Here is an 8,719-nt window from a genome sequence, read left to right as displayed (position 1 = left end):
AATCGACAGTGTGAGCATTTCCACAATTGGCCGTGTTCTCCATCGTAACAGGATGCAAATGAAACAAGTATACAGAGTACCTTTTGAGCGCAACTCACCAAGGGTGAAAGAACTGCGAGCTCAGTATGTGCAAGTAAGTGTACATTCAGAAACATTTACTGTAATCCAGATTGTCTACAGTACTAACACATACTATGTGAATGACATTACTCTTCAGTACATACAATGTATGTGAATCAGAAGTGCATACAGTAGGCCTAATTGTACTCTACAGTATAGCACTGTCTCTGTATGTCTTACAAAATCCTACATACAGTATATTGTATTTCTACACAGACAATATTTGACTTGGAATCCTTGGACAGACCCTATGAGTTCATCTTTGTCGATGAAGCAGGCTTCAATCTAACAAAGAGGAGAAGGAGAGGCCGAAACATGATTGGACAGCGGGCCATTGTTGAAGTCCCTGGTCAACGAGGTGGCAATGTCACAATCTGTGCTGCTATCAGCAACCATGGTGTTCTACATCACCATGTTACACTCGGGCCATATAACACCCAGCACCTTCTAAGATTTATTGCCAATCTAAGAGATATTTTATTTGAGCAGCAGGTTCAAGAGCAGCAGGGTCAAGAGCTAAATGAGAATCCCATTCCCACCTATGTGATAGTGTGGGACAATGTCAGTTTCCACCGAGCTGCTCAGGTAAGGGAATAGTTTAACATCAATGGGCAGTTTATGAACTTGTACCTCCCTCCATACTCACCTTTCCTGAATCCGATTGAGGAGTTTTTCTCCTCTTGGAGATGGAAAGTGTATGATAGACAACCCTACACCAGAGTAAATCTGCTGCAAGCCATGGATTTAGCCTGTGGTGATATAGGTGAGGAATCAGGTCAGGGCTGGATACGGCACACAAGAGACTTCTTCCCCCGTTGCCTCAGGAGGGACAATATTGCTTGTGATGTCGACGAAATGCTCTGGCCTGACCCAGCCGAAAGACAAGAAGAAGCACATTGATCACATATTTACTCCTTTGATTTTTGTCCCTTTTAGTATTGTATACTGTAGTACAGTGAGTGCATTGTAGGCTGTATACTGTACAATGGACAAATTGTATGGCCCTGAACATTGTGCTTTCCATTTATTAACAGTACTGACTGCTCAATAGATTTTGACTGGTTGCAGGTTCATATCAACAAAGAACAAGAATTACAGTATCACAGAGACAAAGGACAAGTTTGTGAGATGCAGGGTACAGTACTGTAAAAATAGGGGTACAAGGAGGAGGAAGAACAAAAAACAAAATTGCAAAGAGCAAAGCAGAGTAGTAATTTCTGATTAATTTTGAGCTACTATGATAGAACATGTTTTCGTTCATCAAAAGACAATGACAGAAAAATATGAATATTTTTTTAGATTAAAAATGTACTTCTCCCTGAGAATTGTATGTTTTGAACAATGTGTTTTCTATTTTTCGGTATATTGTTTACTGACTGCTTGAGAGTGTATATCATTTTGATCACTTTGTTTATGATTTGAGAGCAGTGTTTGATTTTGAACACAGGTAAAACTGTTTTGAGGCGAATGTTTCATTTTGCGAGAGGAGTCAGAGGTTATGTAAATAGTGCTTGAAGATGAGGTTTTGTGTTTAATGTTTTCAGGAAATGGAGCAAGGTTTCAGAAATTGTGTTTTAGCAATTGTGAAAAACTGTAAGAATACATAAACATATGGACAAGCAATGTCAGAGCGGCATTGACTAAGATACAGTAGAACAGCATAGAATACAGTATATACATATGAGAAGAGTAATGCAACATATGTAAACATTTATTGTTCCATTTATTAAAGTGGCCAGTGATTTGAAGTCTGTGTAAATAGGCAGCAGCCTCTCTGTGCTAGTGAAGCAGCAGCTACTCTTCCTGGGGTCCACACAAAACATGACATAATACAGAACATTAATAGACAACAGCTTAAGGACAGAACTACGTAAATTATATATTTTTTTATTAAAGGCACACTTAGCCTACATATTAATACGTACACAAACTATCTAGGTCAAATAGGGGAGAGGCATTGTGCTTAGGCCTAGTATTTGTCAAGCACTAAGATGATGGTCACACAATTTGATCCAGTTAGTTATTATAATTGTAATGATTTACGAACCACAGCAGGGGCAAAATCGGACCAAAAGTCGGCCCAGGCATTTTAACACACCTGTCCATTTTCTTTGGGTATGCGTTTTCGTTGATGGGCCGTTCCACTAAACTATTTCAGGGCGGGTGTGTTAAGCCTATTAGCCAAATGATTATCATTCTGTTCAAAAATGGTAATGATAAAATAGGTATATTTTAAATCTTGAAAATCAAAGTGGGAATTAATATTTTTATTTGAATCTTCTGATCTTTGGCAACATAATGGCACAAATTTACCCATTGATTGCTTATTTTTTATGATGACATCTACATTTTTTACATTATCTCACCCCCAAAAGAGACAAATTCATGTAAATTACTATTGGTATTGTGAATAGTGAATTGCATTAATATTGAGCAGTGTTGGACTCACACTCTCTTCATGTCCCACACTCTCGTCATGCCCCACACTCTCCTGAGTCTCCACACATACCTCAGTCCCCACACACACCTCAGTCCCCACACACACTTCAGTCCCCGCACACACTTCAGTCCCCGCACACACTTCAGTCCCCACACACACTTCAGTCCCCACACTTCCGTCAGTCCCCACACACTCCTTAGGTTCAACACAGTCCTCAGTCTCCACAACCCTCAAAGGCTCAACAACCTCCACAGGTTTGACATCGTCAGACATGCATAAAGAGACACAGCAGAACAGACAAAGTATGAAGCATTTACATACATCGAACAACACAAGCAGCCACACACATATAATAATGTCCAATATGATGGTGGTAGAGGCCACAAAGAGGTATAGAGATTTGTTGCAGTATACCGTGTTGCCGATGATCTCTTTCCGTTCGTAGTTGGGTTGGAATACAGAGAAGGTCCAAAAATGGCCTGTAGACAAAGCAGTAGGAAATGTAATCAATATACACAGTTTGAGAGATCTTATGTAGCTTTGTTCAGTGTCGAGTTAAGGCTAAGTTAGAAAAAAGTTTGGTCCAAATCAGACTTTATTTATAGAATATTATATGAATACTATAAATTAAAATGGCCAATTTGGCAATCAATTAGCTTCTCAGAGATCACATAATTGTTCAACATAGTAATGTTGCAGAAATCCTAATCTTATCTGGTTCTAACTACAGAAATGATTTCAGAACAATCTGACATGGTGCTTGCTGAAAAGACAGTTTCAGTACATTAAATCCTTCCTTCCTTCCGTGAAGTAATCACTGAGCAGATAATGTTGGATTGGTGGAAGCAATACTTTACAGAAACAGATCGGTGATTACCTCAAAGGAAGGAGGGAAGAAAGGCGGGAGGAAAGGTGTGAGGAAGGAAGCATTTTAAAAGTACTCAAACAGGGCAACATGTTTTGTAATTTGATGTCTCTTACCAATAATGAGCCAGATGATGATCATGAACCAAAATAGTTTAGACAAATGTTGGCACACAACACGGTCCTTGTAGCAGGAGAAGAATACATAGAGGAGACCGAAAGATCCAGAAATGATCATGTGGATAGGTATGATACGTTTCACTGGGCAGTCATCAATGTACACGGCACCTATGTGCAGAAGTAGAGGAGTTTAGTTGACGAAGGGTGATGCGGTATGATAACGATATGTTTTTCTTACTAGCTACTTACCCAAGACGATGAAGGTCACACAAACTGCAACCCATAAGACCAGCTTGCAAACTGCAGAATTAGACAACACAAAATATATTTTTTTTGTTTCATGTCCTATCTATGGTTGCATAGCATGATGATATAACATCTTTACATTTTATAAACCTTTATAAATGTATACATTTATAATCCTGCACATTTATAAACAGACATGTGTCAGTCATTGTTTCCCCACCCTTCAGTTATCATCAACAGCACAGCCATATCATGACTAACTGTTCTCTAAAGGGGTGTAAATGTATATTAAGAGTTATGATGTCACATTACAAGAGTCACATTCCAGACTGACTACATTTCATCAACCAATGGTTGCGTGCCACGTCATCGACTGCACAGTCGGGCGTCAGATTTGCTGGTACGTTAAACACCTATTGTGAGGCTTCTGTAATGTCATCAAATTGTAACGTGGCTAATACTTTCTAAAAAATAGCTCAGGTACGCACCTTCGATACATCTGCCCATGGTGCATGACATATATTGGTGGATTGACCTGAATGGTGGATGAGACAAATGTAAAATTTACTTTTTCATGAAGACAAGAAGTGATAGCACTGTAGTCGTTGTGTATCCCTTCTGAACTATGGCATTATCTTATCTTTACTCCCGCTCCCGTCAGTTTCTAGGCTCCCCACAGCCACACTCCCCACAGTCACACTCCCCACAGTGGCTAACTAAATATGTATATCAATTGTTGACACAATGCTACAGTTGAACCATAATTACTTAATTGTTCATTGCTGGTTTGCTAACTCATATAGATCAGAGTTATCCTCTATGAGAGAGAGAATAGAAGTGCAGAAATCCTGTGAGTTAATACATTTCCTACCTGCTGTAGCTGTAGAACTTGCGTTCTCTTCAGTGGTCAGACACTTATGCTGCTGAACACCAAATCAACTACAAATGCAGAAGTGAAAGTGAATTGGAACGTCGCTAAAACAGAACTACGGTGACCTTACTGTAACAGTATGAATTTAAAGGTAGTACCTTCAGTTTGATGAATGATAAGGAACTCCACATTCTCTGGACTTTATCACTACTGCATCTTGTGGGTGGCAGCAGATTTCACGTCTTAACTACCTCTTACATCTAGACTTTCCGCTAGCGGAACACCGCTCCAATATCCAATGATAGGGCGTGGCGCGAAATACAAACCCCTCGAAAATCCGAAAACTTCAATTTTTCAAACATATCACTATTTTACACCATTTTAAAGACAAGACTCTCCTTTATCTAACCACACTGTCCGATTTCAAAAACGCTTTACAACAAAAGCAAAACATTATATTATGTCAGGAGAGAACCCAGCCAGAAATAATCAGACACCCATTTTTCAAGCTAGCATATAATGTCACAAAAACCAAAACCACAGCTAAATGCAGCACTAACCTTTGATGATCTTCATCAGATGACACTCCTAGGTCATTATGTTATACAATACATGCATGTTTTGTTCAATCAAGTTTATATTTATATCAAAAAACAGCTTTTTACATTAGCATGTGACGTTCAGAACTAGCATTCCCACCGAACACTTCCGGTGAATTTACTAAATTACTCACGATAAATGTTCACAAAAAACATAACAATTATTTTAAGAATTATAGATACAGAACTCCTTTATGCAATCGCGGTGTCAGATTTTAAAATAGCTTTTCGGTGAAAGCACATTTTGCAATATTCTGAGTAGATAGCCCGGCCATCACAGGCTAGCTATTTTGACACCCACCAAGTTTGGTACTCACCAAACTCAGATTTACTATAAGAAAAATTGGATTACCTTTGCTGTTCTTCGTCAGAATGCACTCCCAGGACTTCTACTTCAACAACAAATGTTGGTTTGGTTCCAAATAATCCATAGTTATATCCAAATAGCGGCGTTTTGTTCGTGCGTTCAAGACACTATCCGAAGGGTGACGCGCCGGCGCGTTTCGTGACAAAAAAATTCAAAATATTCCATTACCGTACTTCGAAGCATGTCAAACGCTGTTTAAAATCCATTTTTATGCGATTTTTCTCGTAAAATAGCGATAATATTCCGACCGGGAGTCGTTGTTTTCGTTCAAAGACTGAAAATGTAAAATGGCCTCTTCACGTGCACGCGTGCGCCCGTCTCATTGTTCTCAGATCGACCACTATCCAAATGCGCTACTGTTTTTCAGCCAAAGACTGCAGAGTCATCATTCAACGTTCTGGCGCCTTCTGAGAGCCTATGGGAGCCTTAGAAAGTGTCACGTTACAGCAGAGATCCTCTGTTTTGGATAGAGATGACAAAGAAGGCCAAGAAATGGTCAGACAGGGTACTTCCTGTACAGAATCTTCTCAGGTTTTGGCCTGCCATTTGAGTTTTGTTATACTCACAGACACCATTCAAACAGTTTTAGAAACTTTGGAGTGTTTTCTGTCCAAAGCTACTAATTATATGCATATTCTAGTTTCTGGGCAGGAGTAATAACCAGATTAAATCGGGTACGTTTTTTATCCGGCCGTGAAAATACTGCCCCCTATCCATAACAAGTTAATCCTTCATCTTAATTCAAGCACAAACACTATATTGATTTAAAGTTGCAGTTGTATTTAGCAGTGGCATTAATACGTGTCACATATAAATATATATATTTTGAATTATTCAGTTAATAAAGCTGCATGGTCTCTTTTTTGCTTTCTTGAGTAAGGCAGCTCCAAAATGCAGGCGTTTCAGTTTAGCTCAGTGCTTTCTGTGGTGGTGGGGAAGCCAGGTTGGTAATGTTCTCTAGTTGTGACGTGATTGGCTCAGTGTTCTGTCACTCATGGGGACACTACTGTACGTCACGGGAAAATCTACGGGGAGAGCTGGAAAATTCAAGCGCCTTGGATGCTGCCATAGAGTTACATTAGAAATGCCAATCCAAGAAGGCTCAAGGTCATTGGCCACAGATAAAATTATGTAAAATCATGCTATATCTACCGTAGCTTTGATTGGACTGATCATGTCAACATCTTACTTTCAAAATCTTAGCAAGCAAGCTAGACATGCAGTCATTATCATGAATCACGTCGACAATCGACTGGCAAATCCTTTCAATTCTTGTCATATGAAGCGAAATGATGGATAAAATGTATCGGTGCTCATCGGCCATTGGACATAAACATTACACAACAAGTTGGAAATCGCAAATTCAACAATGAGTTGTTTGGAAGGAATTAGTGGCTAACTGCAAGTGTTGCAAAGCAATCACTAGCCTGCTATTCAGTGGAGTGGGTGTGTGGTCCAAGTCTGGGTTTAACGGTCTCTTTTCCAAGCTTAAAAGGATAAACATTCAACAGCATAGGCCAGAAAAAGTGGAATATATTGGCCATGCTGTCAATCGAGCATGACTTCTGCCATATTCAAAACAACTGGAAACTCGGAACTGGGAAATCTCAGACTTCAGTGAGTTCAAGATAACTGGGAACGGTCATCCAACTCGGAATTCCAAATCGGGAGCTCTAGCCTCTTTCTAGAGCTTCGACCTGAAGATCACTGACGTCATGATTCAACATTGGTTTTTTTCTGAGTTCCCAGTTGTCTTGAAAGCACCATAAATCCAGAGATGGCCAGGCTTTGATGACAAAGTTTGATGACTGCTGCGCCACCTTCCTGTTCATGTGAGGACAGCACAACAAGGTGAGTCCAAAAATGTATTGTATGCTGCTGCATAAATTATGTAATATGCCAGGGAGATATGTATACTGTAGCTATAAAGGAATACTAGGTGTATGTTGTGTAGTAAGCTGTTAGTAGCCCATGTCCCTCACCCTAATAATTTGGTCCCTTTCCCTTTTTTCATAGCTTAGCCTACTGTTCTGACTTGGTGGTGCACATGTAGCCTATAGCTTGTTTTAGAGAAATGTAATCATTGAATATTGTAAGAGCTTTCATTGCCTGCTTACAGTGGCTTACCATATTAGCATACCATATTAAGGTGAGATAAAACATCGATATAATGGTGAGGTTATTGAGGAAAATGACATTTTAATTGATCAAAATGTTTTTCCTAAAATTTCATGACACATAAAAAAAGAGTAGGCCTAGATATATTATGTATAAACCTTAGATAACCTTGGCAGCTGGTAATCAATGTCTTTTTACAGTTGAAATGTTGATGTTTTTTGGATAATGTTGTACTCTTACATGGTCTGACCAGCAGAGATGTAAAGTTAGGAGATATTTTTATGATTTTATGATCTCCTCTGCGCTAGTAATGAACAACAAACAGATAGATCACTGTGCTTCTCTGTTCCTTAACGCAGTAGTACTGAGTTCTCATAATATTTAATTCAAAGAGGTATTTGTCTTTGTAATTCATGGACGCCGAAGACCAATGTCCATTTTCCTTCAAAGCTATTGAATTGGATCCATCCTCATTAAAATCTGCTGCTTCATCCAGAAAAGCAGTGATTGCCATGGTTGTATAGTGGGTGGGACAAGCCACAGCTGTCTGTCACAAGTCTGTCAGGCATTTGCTGGATGAGGTTTCCACATAGATGCATCCCCGGTATCCTGAACGTGATTGGCCGCCCTGCAGGTCAATCCCCTGGCTCCGCCCTCTCTCGCTGTCGCCGGTCTGGAGTCGAGCCCCTCCTAATAGCGTGTCCCAAAGTAGACCACGGCTCCACAACTAAACACACTCACACACACACACACACACACACACACACAAACAACGACAAACAAATATTAGGCCAGTGATTATAACTTGAATCATTAAACTTGACATTTTACTAATTGCCCTTTAGTACTATTCGCCCTCAATACTATTCACCCTCAGTGGAATGCGCCCTCAGTGGTATTCGCCCTCAGTGGTATTCGCCCTCAGTGGTATTCGCCCTCAGTGGTATTCACCCTCAGTGGTATTCACCCTCAGT

At 39.8% G+C, this 8,719-nt stretch overlaps 1 long non-coding RNA gene across 2 annotated transcripts; it reads right to left on the bottom strand.

The window, feature by feature from the left end:
• Nucleotides 1-716: 716 nt before the first annotated feature.
• Nucleotides 717-4,949, bottom strand: LOC106608768 (uncharacterized). Of its 2 annotated transcripts, XR_001329577.2 has the most exons (7): nt 4,820-4,949; nt 4,662-4,729; nt 4,279-4,325; nt 3,794-3,844; nt 3,542-3,712; nt 2,975-3,039; nt 717-985 (listed from the first exon to the last, which is right to left on the bottom strand). It is a non-coding gene; the product is annotated as an uncharacterized lncRNA (long non-coding RNA). The 2 variants fall into 2 exon arrangements; XR_001329576.2 differs by lacking the exon at nt 717-985 and having other exon boundaries at nt 1,811-3,039.
• Nucleotides 4,950-8,719: the final 3,770 nt, after the last annotated feature.

This window comes from Salmo salar, chromosome ssa07 (genome assembly GCF_905237065.1).
Source record: "Salmo salar chromosome ssa07, Ssal_v3.1, whole genome shotgun sequence".
NCBI lineage: Eukaryota > Metazoa > Chordata > Actinopteri > Salmoniformes > Salmonidae > Salmo > Salmo salar.
Note: the sequence above shows the minus strand (reverse complement) of the source record. Positions and strands in the feature narration are given on the sequence as shown.